Source organism: Macaca nemestrina, chromosome 18, assembly GCF_043159975.1.
Source record: "Macaca nemestrina isolate mMacNem1 chromosome 18, mMacNem.hap1, whole genome shotgun sequence".
Lineage (NCBI taxonomy): Eukaryota > Metazoa > Chordata > Mammalia > Primates > Cercopithecidae > Macaca > Macaca nemestrina.
Window position 1 is genome coordinate 24,828,131 of NC_092142.1, and position 15,188 is coordinate 24,843,318.

At 44.2% G+C, this 15,188-nt stretch overlaps 1 protein-coding gene and 1 long non-coding RNA gene across 5 annotated transcripts in view; one reads left to right on the forward strand and one right to left on the reverse strand.

The window, feature by feature from the left end:
* The window catches only part of LOC112423393 (uncharacterized), a 102,625-nt gene extending 96,610 nt beyond the window's left edge, over nucleotides 1–6,015 (reverse strand). For 2 of the 4 annotated variants that reach the window (XR_011616359.1, XR_011616357.1), the window contains exons 1-2: nucleotides 5,821–6,015; nucleotides 4,212–4,334 (exon numbers count right to left, since the gene is read on the reverse strand). This is a non-coding gene — a long non-coding RNA (uncharacterized lncRNA). The remainder of the gene's footprint in view (nucleotides 1–4,211; nucleotides 4,335–5,820) is intronic. The other 2 variants (XR_011616356.1, XR_011616358.1) reach the window with 2 other exon arrangements.
* LOC105485047 (heparan sulfate-glucosamine 3-sulfotransferase 4) overlaps nucleotides 1–15,188 on the forward strand; it is a 441,286-nt gene that overhangs the window by 359,151 nt on the left and 66,947 nt on the right. The gene's annotated exons all lie outside the window — the stretch shown is intronic.

The window sequence follows — 15,188 nt, forward strand, 5'->3', positions numbered from 1 at the left end:
TACACAGCTACCATGTGGGTTAAGACAGACGGGGTCCCAGCTAAGTGGTCAAAGACTCGCATGAGACTCCTTCCATACCACTCACTAACCAGGCACCCTCTGCCGAGCGATTTGAGCTTCTTGAGCCTCAGCATTCTTATGCATCCAGCGGACAAAGCCATACCCCATGCATATTGCCCTGGTGATAAATGAGCTGAGGTGTATGCAGGCACTGCCAATTGTGTGAAGGCATGCATCCAGTGTTATTACTGTCAGCCTTACATTCCGAATTTCAAAAGTGCCATTCAGAGAATCCTTGCTTTGATGGCCCCCAGAAGCATGTGAAAAATAGAGCTTCTACTCAGGCCTAATTGCATAACTTGAGCAATTTAGCTGGAAATGTTAAACACTGTCTGCATCCCAGAGCTGGAATGGAGGGAACCACGTGGACAGGAGGTCAGGGATCTCCTTTAGGCAGCATTGAGTTTAAGGAGACTGGCACCCACTGTGTTCATCCGGAGAGGTGTGGTGGATTAATACAATGCAGACCCTGAGTTTTAATAACGAGCCCAACAAATGTGCAAGGCTCCAGGGAAAATAATTGAAAGGAAACTCTAAGTCAGACTTGGTTCCTCCAAACACATTTGCAATCTCCCTTCCTGTGGGGGTGGGGAGTGGGGCGAAAACTTTAGGTTAACAAGTTAATGACACCTGCCTACTGTGCCTTTAATTACCCTGCAAACCTCAAGCAGAGACTGACAACTACTAGAGCCATATGCAGATTTCAGGGCTGTCTACACACAGATAACACAGCCTCCTCCCACAAGCTTTCCTGACAAAGATGAGCAGGATTCCAGGAAGCCCACCTTCACAGGGCAAGTGAAACTAGTAATTTTTTTTTTCACAAGGTGTCCCTTTTAATCTTCACAACAGACCCTGAGAGGTCAATATTATTGTGTTTATTTACCCAGGGGGAAACTGGCTTAAAGATATTAAATATGTCAAAGATCACACAGAGAGACCAGAGCTCCAGTCTCTCTGGTCAAGAACCTAGGTTCACCGCAAGGATTTCATGCAGCTGTGGAGGGCCCCCACTCACTCTCCCTCCTCCTCCCTCCTCTCATCTTCCCTCCCTCTCTTTGATCTTTCTCTAATCTCTTTTATTGCCTCCCTCTCTGTTTTCTGTTCTCCCTCCTTCCTCCCCACCCCATATACTTTCTTTCTCTCTTTCTTTTTCCTCTCTCCCTTTCTTTCCATTCAATTTCCCTCCCATCTCTTTCTCTCTTTCTTTCCTTCCTCCCTCCCTTCCTCCCTCTTTTCCTCCCTCCCTCCTTCCCTTCCTTCCTTCCGCCCTCTTCCCCAAGGCAGTTCATAGAAACCGGAACCCCTCTTTCCGAAAGTCAGCCAGGAACTCTAAAAATATTATTCTGACCTGCTGGGTAAAGTACTAGCCATAAAGAAATCATTGACTATAGATCATGAGACTCCCATTCCAGAGAGGGTCGTGTCCCACACTCACAAGGAAGGAACACTGCTCAGAGAGGCCAAGAAAATTCTAGACAGAGAGGCCTTGCTGCCTGTCCCCACTCAGTCTATTGGCATTCCATTGGACCCTTTATGTCCAATCCTATTTCCACTCGGTTGTCTACCCTTTGTTGAATCTAAGCATGAAAATGGACAACTTCTTCTGTATCTTTGAGTTTTCATTCTGAATACTCCAACGTAAAAAAGTTATTCTTATTACTTTTTAATTATTATTATTTTCCTTTGCAACAGTCTCATTCTGTCACCCAGGCTGGAGTGCAGTGCCACAATTTCGGCTCACTGCAACCTCTGCCTCCTGGGTTCGAGTGATTCTCCTGCCTCAGCCTCCTGAGTAGCTGGGATTACAAGAGCTCCCCACCACCCCACCCGGCTAACTTTTGTATTTTTAGTAGAGGCGGGGTTTCACCATGTTGGCCAGGTCTTGAACTCTTGACCTCAAGTGATCCGCCTGCCTCAGCCTCCCAACGTGCTGGGATTACAGGCATGAGATACCATGCCTGACTCCCATGTATACATGTTAAATGCAGGTGTTGTCTTTTCTCCTAGGAATCTGCCTCGTATCAGAGAATCTTAAGGGAGCCAAGGGCTTTGTCCCCAGCTGTCCTCACCAGGTCTCATGCTCCTTTGACTCTGAGCTGGGATATATTTCTGTGCTCCTTCTTTTTGCTCTCTGTGCTTCTTTGCTGTCATGTGGGGACCTTCATCTCTGCAGATTATTCCTGGTTTAAGGTGGGGACTTCCGATTTACTAAATGTCTGCTTTGTCTAGCTTCTTTAACACTGTTCATCTTACATATCATATGTTGCTAGCTGTCTTCAGACAATTCCATGAAGTTTATTGGAAAAAGTGAAGTGAACCGCAGGACAGGACACCTAGTGTCAGTCCTGGGTCTCTAGGTTGCTGTGTTACCTTAGGCAAGCCCCCTCCTCTGTCTAAACTTCAGAGTTCCCAGCTGTAAAAGATATTCTCCCGAGACCCTTTCAGCTCTGCCATCTGCATGTAAATCCTGATACATAAGACGCTCCCCTCAACAATCCACGATGACTATGTGGTCTTTCTATAATGATCTGTGAGAGCAGGTGGAAGTCTAGGGTCTCCAAATTTATAAGAAGTAAGTGAGATAAGTAATTTTGAATGCTTATCACAGCACTTGGAAAAACTAATTAATGTTAATACTTGCTGCAATTATTATTTAGCATGCACCTCCAATGTCCTAAAAACATCACACAGAGAAAAATAAACAGCGACATCCAGAAGATTTAAACAATAAGGTCTCAGGAAAAAAAAGCAGATCCTATGATGATGTTTATAACATCCTGATGGAGAATTTCAGAACGAAGTTCAGAATGAAGGGGATTGTTCTTTGTCATGAAGACCAAATTTAAGGCTTCAGGAAGTGTGGTTCTGATCATCTGGGGACAAGGAGATCTTGATTTTTGGTTTGGGACTTTCATGTATGTCCCTGTGCACGACACTGGTCAAATATTCACCACTCTGGACCCAATTAACTTGCCTGGAAACTTCAAAACAGACTCTAACATGTACATGCGATTTACATATATATACACATATATATGTGCATATATATGTGTATATATATAATACGACAGAGTCTAGTATTTATTTTCTTATTTTTTCATTACTTGTATTACTATTTACTATGGATGTCTTGTGCAAGTGTAACAATACCACCATTTTGTGGCAGTTGCAGTAACAAACGCCACAAAACCTCCATAATTGTAAATAATTTCTCACTCATAAAACATATCTATCATGTGACAGCAGAAGTGCACTACTCCACAGAGGCATTCAGGGATCTATGCCGGGGGAGGCTCCCTTATAACACAGACTTCTACCACCACAAAGACAAGGAAAAGGAAAGCTTGGCAGGAAATGCACCTGCTCTTAGAGTGACAAACATCACTTCCTCCTACATGTCATTTGTCAAAGCAGGTCATATGGCCATGCCTGAGATTTAGTAGATGGAGACAATCCTACCAGGTGCCCTGGGCAGGAGAAGCAAATATTTGTGAAGGGTATCTCCTCAGGGTATAAACACAACACCATACCTGACCGGCTGGATTTGTGTCATAATGTATCCTCACTTCCATGAGAAAGAGAGAGAGAGAGTAGAAGAAAAATAATGCATTAAGATTCCTTGTTTTTCACAAGGAAGCCAACTCTCCTCCATTCAAATGAACTTCCCCTCCCAACTGACTCAGTTTACCTAACAAGGCAAGAGCTAAACATCTGTTTCCCATGAATCCTTCTCAATTTCCATCAAGGGGCCAGGGAAGTAGCTGGTTCAGTGTTAGAACCAGTGGCCAGTAGACCAGGTTGGAAGCTTTTGAGAACTATTGGTCAGAAAACAATTGGTGCAAGAGGAATGGCTTGCATCATTCATTCAGCAAAATGAAATGGGAAGAACAGAACTGGGTGCTGGAGTGGGTCAGGTGGGTCAGCACCAGGTCATTGTTTTGGTGGTAATTACCCCATCAGAGTCCAAAGTTTCAAGAGAGTCTCTGAGCTGAGGAGTGGGATTGTGGCTATGGGTTCCACCAACTCATAGTCAGGATCAGGGGGCACAGAGGCGTTCTGGGAGCCATCGCAGGGCAGCAAAGCTGTGTGTTTAGACAGTGCTCTTTTCTCTAGTGTGAGATGGATGTTTCCGATTGCTCTTTACCTACCTTTGACCACAGAAAGGTATTTTCGTTTCTCTTCAGCAGAGAATCTTGACTCCTTGCTGTCTCTTTACTGGCCTCTGAAGTCATGGGCATTTCCAAGCGCTGGACTAGATGCTCTATGGGGAACTGACAAAAATTAGATCTGATTGTTCTATTTTGTTCTTATGACATTAAATTCAGAGTCACCCAGCACTGCCAGATCACCATTATCTTTTCTTAAATTTGATGAGTTGTTTTTTTTTTTCTGTCATCCCAAACTGCTCTTTAATGTGAATCATTCATGAGACAGGGTCAGGGCTCTCAGCAGGGAGGCAGCCTGCTGAGGTCAAAGAGGAAGGCACAGGATTTGAAGTTAGACTGGCTCAGCCCCAAACCTCAACTCTGGCATTGAGAAGATGTGTGGCTGTGGCTAAGTGATATAGCCTTTATGAGGTTCAGTTTTCAGCTAGGAGGATACAGGAGATGATATTTGTAAAGTACTTTACTTTGCTTAGCTCCCAGCAGGAACTCAAGCAATGATCATAATTAGGAAAATCTGGGCACTAGTAGGGGACATTCTGACACTCTTTTTGGGTCATGGTGGCTGGGAACTGAGGGGCACAATGACTTGGTGGGCCCAGGGGCTATCAGGGAAGACGTCACATGCACCTGCTGCTGGAATTATGGCGGTAGCATAGCTCTGGATGTTACTCACTAATCTAGCTAAAGCTAGCGATACTCACCAACCCTTAGTTTTGAAGAAAAGTTTCCTACATAATAATCCTCAGACTTCTTATTTTAACGTCCTCAAATCCAGTAAACCTCTAGTCCCTATCCCCTGACTAAATGCCTTCTACTCTGTAGAACCATTGCATGTGGGTGCATATGGAAGCTCTACTTTCTTTCCTCTCCTCTTAAGTGTTTTTGGGATGAATAATATGCTGATATATTGTAGCTCACCTTGGCTGAATATACATTGACCAGAAAGAAGTGGTGTGCTAACCCCCGATAGATTTGATTCATTTGGGCAGTGAAGCTTTGCAGTTTGGGCCAAGGGTTCTCAATGACCTGGCTTGTCTGTCGACATGCTTCAGGCTCACTGGGCATTTGATAACAACCCCCTCGGGTATAAACACAACACCATACTTGACCAGCTGGATTTACATCATAATGTATCCTCATTTGCATGAGAAAGAGAGAGAGAAACAGAGAGAGAGAGAGAGAGAAGAATGAATTAAGATTCCTTGTTTTTCACAAGGAAGCCAACTCTCCTCCATTCAAATGAACTTCCCCTCCCAATCGACTCAGTTTACCTAACAAGGCAAGAGCTAAACATCTGTTTCCCATGAATCCTTCTCAATTTCTATCAAGGGGCCGGGGAAGTAAGTGGTTCACTGTCAGAACCAGTGGCCAGTAGACCAGGTTGGAAGTTTTTGAGAACTATTGGTCAGAAAACCATTGGTGCAAGAAGAACGGCTGTCTTCAGCAGAATGAAATGGGAAGATAAGAACTGGGTACTGGTGATTTGTTTTATGCGACCACCAGAGCAGGTGCCAGAGAAAAGGCAAGTAGGCGAGGTAAAAAAGAAACTTTATTAGCTAGCCAATGTGAAGGAAGAAAGGGCGAAGTTTACCGGTTTCCGGCGGTGGAGGCCGAGGAAGTTGCTCCGGCGTTTTTGGGCCAGGTTTCTAGGTTCGCATATGAGGAGGGGCCGAGGAAGTTCGCGCCGCGCGCCTGCCGGGATCGACTTTTTTGTTTAAGGCTTGGGAGTGGGAGGGCAATAGACGGGACACGGGCGTGTTGGGGGCGTTTTTTAGGTGCGGCCAGGTAAGTTTTGGTTTCCTTGATTGGACGCCATGTTGCGCCTGCACAGTTGGTTTGTATTTTTCCCGGGCGTGGGCTGCATTTTCCCGCGCGCGGGTAAGTTGGTGATGAAGAACCCGGAAATGCGCCATCTTAGTCGTCTTTATCCTCTTCCCCCGTCCAGACAACTGGAGTGCGTCAGCACCAGGTCATTATTTTGGTGGTAATTACCCCATCAGAGTCCAGAGTTTCAAGAGAGTCTCTGAGCTGAGGATTGGGATTGTGGCTGTGGGTTCCACCAATCCATAGTCAGGAGCGGAGGGCACAGAAGTGCTCTGAGAGCCATTGCAAGGCAGCAAACCTGTGTGTTTAAACAGTGCTCTTTCCTGTAGTGTGAGGTGGATGTTTCTGACTGATCTTTACCTAATGTGTGCACACTGGTGGGTGCTATTAGCGGCCTCTTACACGGTAGACAGAGTTTCTCCCTGCCGCTGCCCTGCTCCCAACCTCCTAAAAAATCACAAAGGACATCATTGTGTTTACCACAATAATGAACCATGACACATAGGTGTTTATCTGTTGTTTTTAAAAATTTTTCATGACAATGCAGATCAACCTATCCTCAGCTCAGCATTCTCTGTTATGTAAATATCCTAGCAATGACAAGTTCAACATCTGTATCATTATTATTATAATAAAATGTATACATATTTATAATTGGATAGGTATACTTTGTGGAGTAGTTCACATTATATTTTCATATTTAATCTTCACTGTGACCTTGTAAAATTGGTCCAGGTTGAGCATTCCAAATCCCCAAATTCAAAATCCCAAGTGCCCCCAAATCTGGAACTCTGAATGTCAACGTGATGCTCAAAGGAAGTGCTCATTGGAGCATTTTTGGATTTTGGATTTTCGGATTTAGGATGCTCAGCCAGTAAGTACGTAAAGGAAATATTCCAAAATTTGAAAATGTCCAAAATCAGAAACACTTCTGGTCACAAGCATTTTGGATAAGGGGTACTCAACCTGCACTTGATAAGTCTCAGGGAGGTTAGGTAACTTATCTAAGCTTATCCAAGACTCTCTGCTAAAGAGGAGAGCAAACACCTTTCTGTGGCCAAAGGTAGGGTCTTTCACAGGTACTTGGTTCTCTTGCCCAGGGCACATGGTAGGATCATCCCCACATGCTGAAACTCAGGTGTGGCCATATGACTTGTTTTGACCAAAGACATGTAGGAAGAAGTGACATGTATCACTCTAAAAGCTGGTGCAGGTTGGGTGCGGTGGCTCATGCCTGTAATCTCAGCACTTTGGGAGGCCGAGGTGGGCAGATCATGAGGTCAAGAGATCAAGACCATCCTGGCCAACATGGCGAAACTCCGTCTCTACTAAAAATACAAAAATTAGCTGAGTGTGGTGGCATGCATGTGTAGTCCTAGCTACTCAGGAGGCTGAGGCAGGAGAATTACTTGAACCTGGGAGGTGGAGGTTGCAGTGAGCCGAGATGGCTCCACTGCACTGCAGCCTGGCGACAACGTGAGGCTCCGTCTCAAAGGATAAATAAAGAAGTGAGCTAGTGCATTTCTTGCCAAGCATTCCTTTTCCTTGCCTTTGTGGTGGTCATGCAGGTAGAGCTAAACCTGCATCTGTCTGTGTGAAGAAGAGAGATACAGGTCTGGGCTAGGTAAAAGCTTCCATCTTACTGTGAAGTGTATTACAGGAGTTTCAGAAAACATCTCACTGGGGCCAGGGTAGAAGGCCACAGTCCTACTCAGAAAACGTGAGAGAGAATTAAAATCGAGTTTGATGGCAGTCTGAGAAGTCTGCTCTGAGATTTAATCAGGTCCTGATGGAGTAGTCAGATTGAATGGTGCCAACCGGGAGGCAACACAAGTTGTTGCAAGGAAAACAGACCCATTAGATCTTTGCATTATACATGTTCTCTGAGCTAGGTAATTGTGGCTGTGTGATTCCTAGCAAGTGACCAAACCTTTCTGAAATTTAATTTCCTCATCTGTTGGAGAAAGGGGCTGAGCCAGAGGCTGCACCATGGCCTGTTATTTGCGCAGTATCTGGGCATCAGCTCAGAACAACCCCTGGGGATTTTCCATTTGTCAAAAGAAGAAAAAGAAATCAGGTCCCAAAGGGATGTTAATATTTTTAGATTGCATTTCTTCCTGCAGTCTTTTTGGTTGACTTAAATGTGGGCTTTAGGGCAGGGCAGCAACCCGAGTGAGCTAAAGAGGCCAGCAGGAGAGAGCTCCTTGGCTGAGAACGCTGGGGGTGACATGGCTCACAGGCACAGCAGGAGGTGAACGGCTCTGTGGAGGCTGTGGCTAAAAGGTCTTAATGGATTGTGCTCTCTCCTGCCTCATGATTACAGGAGTCTTCCCTGTCCATCATGTCTTGGGCCAGTGCTAAAGAATTGCTGAATTTCTGCTGCACCCTCTCACTCCCCAGGGCAGAGGCGAATCTACTCGGCTAGAAATTGGTTCTGTTGTATCCTTTGCCTCTACTTTGTTCCACAGGGAAGCAGATATTCTGGGATCTTGGCTTTGGAGGCACCGTCAGAACACCTGACTCAATCTCTTTCTGGTGCAGATAGGGAAACAGCCCTAGAGAGGGAAAGGGAATGGGTGAGGTCCTAGAAGCAGAACTGCTGAATTGGCTCCTGGTGTCCTGACGATCAGTTCAAATAAGTGACTCTCAAGGGACGATGATTTTCCCGGCCCCATTCATTGTCCCAGTTCCAACCTGGGAGCTAGGAGGAAGGTGGGTTCTGGCTTTGAAGCCTTGGACTGAGGTGGGAGGCCTGAGGGTCATACCTTGCCAAGGGAGGTGGAAAGAATGTGATTCAAAAGATGAGTTCAAGTTGTGATCAAGCAGAGAAACCCAAAGAAGCGATCCTAAGCCTCAGGTTCAAAGAATAAGACATAGGCAGAACCTGGGACCTGGGAAAAGGCCATGGCAGAGTGGAGGCAAGGGAGAGGCCTTGTCAGAGTGGCAGGTCCAGGGGTTCAGGATGGCAAATGAGGTGGGGCTGTATTTGGGCTGTTTTTTCCTTCCTCCTTTCTTTCCCTACCATTGTCCCCCTTCTCTCTCTTCTTCCCTCCCCTCCTCTCTCTTTTTCTTCAATATTGATCACAGAGTGTGATATCTGATTTGCTTACAGAAAATCACCAAGCCAGAAAAGGCAAAACCATTTTCACAAAACATTATCTTTTATGCCTAAGAATGAAATAAAGTAGAGAGGAGAGGGTCCCTTAGCTACCTATACTGGAAAAATAGGCATGGTACGAAAACTTGGGTGAGAAAACCCAAATTAACCACGTCATTCATTAATTCATTGATTGAACAGCATGACTAATAGTTGCCAGTTTCCATCTCTATCCTCCTCTGACCGTGTGAAGCAGGCAGAACACAGAAACCCTTTTAGCCTGATCTGTGAAGATCACGATCATGATACCTCACTGGGATTTTGACAGGATTAAATGGGTTACTCCAGGAAGGTGAACACATTTTAATGTCTTTCAAATGCTCTAGTATTATTATTACCATTATTATTTTATTTTTATTTTTTTGAGACGGAGTCTTGCACTGTCGCCCAGGCTGGATTGCAGTGGCACAATCTTGGCTCGCTGCAACCTCCGCCTCCTGGGTTCAAGCAATTCTTCTACCTCAGCCTCCCGAGTAGCTGGGGTTATAGGCGCCTGCTACCACGCCCAGCTAATGCTTTTGTATTTTTAGTAGAGACAGGGTTTCACTATGTTGGCCAGGCTGGTCTGAAACTCCTGACCTCATGATCCGCCCACCTTGGCCTCCCAAAGTGCTGGGATTACAGGCATGAGCCACCGCGCCGGGCCTATTACTATTATTTTTACTTGTGATTGTTTTGATTGTTGTCAGAACCCTGAGTCTGTGCATTAGAAGTTTCTTTATGGTCAAATCAGAGAAACCCAGCCCTGCCCCGAAGAAAGATTAGATAACTGCTCAAGCTTCCTAAGACATGAGAGGACTCAGGAGCCCCAGGAAACAGGTGCAGTCGTTCGAGCTTGACCTATGTTGTCCTTTCACTGGAGTCTTTGGGATGTCCACAGCTGATAAAGTAGGATGAACAGCAAGGATACATTCATTGAAAGCTTTGCCACCAGATTAACTTCAACTCTGCACCAGCTCGTCTTACTCCCTTGCTCCAGGGACTTGCTGGTGGCCACTGAGTTGCTGAAGTACACTGCTGTCTGACTTCCTTGTTTCCTGCTATCCAACAGCTCAACATTTTACAGTCTTCAGATACTCGTCATCTTTTCATTGCCCTCTGCTTGTTTTTCCATAGCAGACATTGCTCATAAATCTTTGCACTGACACTTAGCTGTGACAGGGACTGGGACTGTTTCTCAGCATAGTTCTGCAATCACCCATTCAGGTGGGAGATAGCCAAGGTCATCTGAAATCTGGTATAAAAACTTTTATAATGATTGAGAACCTCATATGTGTTCGGTGTTCTCCCAGACACCATACTGAGGCATAAAGCAGCAATTTCTAGTTTTCTTTGGTCTAGAAATGCCCGCAACATTTCAAGTACCACCCTGCGATTGATTGGCTGGGATTTTGTAATGAACTCCTCAGTCATTAATTACTGATTGGCTGGGGATTCCAATTCCTCTGGCTTCTCACTAACTGGAAGAATTCACTGCTATCCACATATTGAGGTTTTTTACTTTACAGTAAATCTTCAGTATGTTATAAAGATGTTTAGTAAGACAAATGCTGTCTTTGATCTTTGAAGAATCTCACTTATTACAAGTTCCCATCTTCTAAAGGGCTTGTTTATTTCTTCTCTATTACCGGTTTCTGAGCAAATTCATGGCAAAATGCACACACATCCCAACCCTATGGTGATGCAGTGTTTTGAACAGCGTTTGATGTAGAAACTTGTCAAAGTTCTTCTTATCTTTCTTCTTATTTTTTTCCTCAATCTAATTAAATCATTTCCACAGACTACTTTAGCCAGATGCCTCTTTGCCATCTCAAAAAGCACTAATAAATTAGTTGAGCATGACTGTGGAAAATATGTTGTCTTCCTTTAACAGGAGATTGCTCATTATGCAGCATATACTTATTGCTGAATGGCGTGGTCCTGGCTTACAGTGCAGTGTTAGTCATGGCAGAGAATAGCCAGGATTACCAAGTTCCAAGTCTCCACATCTCTTCTTTCTTCAAACTCTCCTTGACCCCCCCCAACCATCTTGGCTACACATGAGCACCAGGAACAATTATGATCAGGAGTGGGGTAGATTTAAGAATCCTGGCCAGAAATTGTGGAACTTGGCCTACTTTTGACTTTACTGTTTGTCCAGAATTAATGTAGGACTTTTATTGGAAGTGACGCAAAACCTAACCAAACTAGTCTAAGTGGCTGGGAGTTTCTTAACTCAGGAATATGAAAAGGATAAGTTATTCCATCTCTAAGTGTAGCTTGACTCAGGGGCTCACATGATGTCATCAGGCTTTGTTTATCAGTTTCTTTTTCTTTATTAATCTCAGGGCTCAGATATCTGTGTTGACTTCATTCTCCGACCAGATAGAATCTCATGATGGCAAGATGGAACCAGCAACTGTATCTTCAAATTCTCCTATTCAAGTTCCATAGGGAAAAGGGAAAAGAAGCTTGCTTTTTTCATTTTTGTTTTTGTTTTCTCCTAGTGGCTCCTATAAAGGTCAAGATTCACCCTAGTTGGACTGATTTAGGTCATGTGCTCATCCTGAAATGAATCATTCTGTGGCCAGGGCGGTGAAATATTCTAGCTAGGCTACATCATGTGTTCCACCATCTGGAGTTGCTGATGGAGTTCTACCTGAAGTATGTAGGCTAAAAATGGAGAAAAAGATGAATGAGCTTTGAGTGGGTGAAGCAGCACATGCCCATTATTCAGCCATTAAATTTCTGTCTCAGGGCTGCATTCCCTAAGTCCAAATTCAAACCCAGTTTCTTCCAACTCAAAGCATTTAGAGAAAGACACTTTGGAATCAGACACAGAGCTGGTTCAACTCTTGGATCCAGTTCTGAGGTGCTGTTTAATGTCCTCTGGGCCTTAGTCTTCTCATCTATAAAATGGGGTAGTCACAACTTAGTCAACAGTGCTTGGCAACATGATTGGGGCACATTAAACTTTAATCAGTGGGAGTCTTGCCTGTTCCTCTCACCTAGATTTCTGCCATGATAACATATTGGGTGCTGTCAATCAGATGAGGACCTACTTTGCCTTACTCATCCATTTTTGATCCCAGGGATGAAACAGTTGTACCTGAACCTTGGCCCAATGCCTGCATCCTTGCCCACCTTCTTCTGTTTTGGAATCATCTTCATTGCCATGCATCATGGACTATTGGTATAGTTTTTTTTTGTTTTTTGTTTTTTGTTGTTGTTTGTTTTTTGTTTAGATATAATTCATTTATTATAAAAGGGAGGCATGAAAATTATTTACATGATGAAAGATTTCAGAACTTCAGTGGAATGCACAAGCTCATGTTGATTTCAATAGTGATCTATTTTAGTCTACATACTTCTCAAGAATGTCACCATCTCTAAATAAGAAATAATTCCTGTCACCTAGCACCACTTTGGTGCCTGCATCTTCTGGGAGAAGAACTTTATCTCCAACTTTCACTGCATATTCTGGCACCAAAGTTGGAGAAGAACTTTATCACCAACTTTCATGCTAACTGTTTGAATCTCTTCAACCTTCACTTTAGAGCCCGATCCAACAGCTACTTCTGTTGCTTGCAATATTTTTTCATGAGATATTTCTGGAAGCATATGCCTCCTTTGGTTACAGTTTCAACTGCTTTCCTTTTAACCAATACTTGGTCAAAGAGCAGAATGAACTTTCTAAATGCTTGCCCTGCCATGATTCCTGCTGTCGAGGCTCATACTTTGCTCTCATGCTGCTGATGCCAGGACACTCTGGTGTCCTGTGCTGAGCTCATCGCATGAATCTCTCCATACTTCCCAGAGTTCCTGGGAAAGTCTGACTTTCTCTTGTAACCCAGAGCTGGATCTAAGCATTTCTATCATCTCCAACATCTTCCCCAACCCCTTCCACTGGTTGATTTATAGCCTCTGTCTGTTCCCTGTCTGTCCTATCTGTTTTCAGCTAATGAGACCATGCTCAGCCTTGTCATGGATGTGTGATAAGGAGAAAATGAGTCTGGGCACGGTAGTTTACACCTGTAATCCCAGCACTTTGGGAGGCTGAGGTGAGAGAATCACTTGAAGCCAGAAGCTTGAGGCCAGCGTGGGCAACATAGTGAGACCTTGTCTCTACTGAAAAAACAAAACAAAACAAAACAAAAAAAAAAACATTAAAAATTAGCTAGGTGTGGTGGTGCACACCTATAGTCCTAGCTACTTGGGAGGTTTGGTGGGAGGAGTGCTTGAGCCCAGGAGTTTGAGGCTGCAGTGAGCTATGTTTGCACTACTGCACTCCAGCCTGGGTGACAGAGGAAGACCCTGTCTCTTAAAAAAATAAAGAAAGAAAATGGGTAGGGGAGATGCTCACAGAACCATATTAAGCTAAGTTGGCAAGCATGTTAAAGGGCATCTGATACAACCTTTCTCTTGTGTGAAACATCCTAGCTGATTGCATGGGCTGGGGACACAGAGTGTTGTCTGGATGCCAGTCATGAACCTCCAGATGCTACAAAGCCATGGGTAACTAGTAAACTCCAGTAAATTAGGACATTCATGTTGATAATTAACATCCTCTACTCCCTCAGGGAGACAACTAAAACACTGTCAGGATCCACTTTCTCGAGGAAATGGCCTTAAATTAGATCTTAGGGAGTCAATTAAGTTCACGACTAAAATATATAAGAAGCTAGGTAGGTAACATAAACGAGTAAATGGGGCCGTTGTCCACATATGGGGTGTCTGCGTGATGGGGACTATGGTGAGCCAGAGAGCACAGACTCTCTTTAAGAAAGCAGCCATTGTTCATCTCTCTCCAATAGATGTCATATAGGAGGGAATGCCCAGTGTAGCCAAATCTTCCACCCTTGCAAGAGATGATGAAAATCTTTTAAACTAAACTTGGTTTTTAAATGTTAGTTACCTTTAATCCCTATCAAAAAAAGAAAAAGTTTCCAATACTGTCTTAGTGTTTAGCAAGGTGCTTAGGGTATAGATGGCAGAACGGAGGCTTGCTAGGTGTGGGGTAGACTACCAGCGAAGTCCCAGAGGGAGGACTGAGCATCGTGCAGAAGCCACAGTGAAGCACGTAGATGTCACGGAAGATTTAGGGACTGGTGGGAAAAACAAGGGTACATAGGACCAGATTCAGGAGAAACTTGAAGTCAGCCAGAGTAGTTCAGATAGCATTTATGGTGGAGGCCAGGACTGGGAAGGCCTGGAAGCAGAGGCAGGAGCTAGAATTGTAGTTTTTTTTTTTTTTTTTTAGATGGAGTTTCGCTCTGGTTGCCCAGGCTGAAGTGCAATGGCGTGATCTTGGCTCACTGCAACCTCCGCCTCCCAGGTTCAAGTGATTCTCCTGCCTCAGCCTCCCCTGTAGCTGGGATCACAGGCATGCGCCACCACACCGGGCTGATTTTGTATTTTTATTGGAGACGAGATTCCCTATATTCGTCAGGTTGGTCTCGAACTCCCAACCTCAGGTGATCCGCCTGCTGCAGCCTCCCAAAGTGTTGGGATTACAGGCGTGAGCTACCATGCCCAGCAGGACTGTAGTCTTAATTATGTGGCTGTTCATACCATGATCACCAGTAAAGTGAATTTGAGGTTAAGTGAAATACATTACAGATAGTATCTCATTGTGGCTTCGATTTACATTTCTTAATGATCAATGATGTTGAGCTTTTATTCATATGATTCTTCAAAGACCTAAAGGCAGAAATACCATTTGACCCAACAATCCCATTACTGGGTATATACCCATAGGAACATAAAACATACTATTATAAAGACACATGCATGCATATATTCATTGCAGCACTATTCACAATAGCAAAGACATGGAATCAACCTGAATGCCCATCAATGATAGACTGCATAAAGAAAATGTGGTACATATACACCATAGAATACTATGCAGCCATATAAAAGAATGAGGTCATGTCCTTTGCCAGGACTTGGATGGAGCTACAGGCCATTATCACTAGCAAATTAACACGGGACAGAAA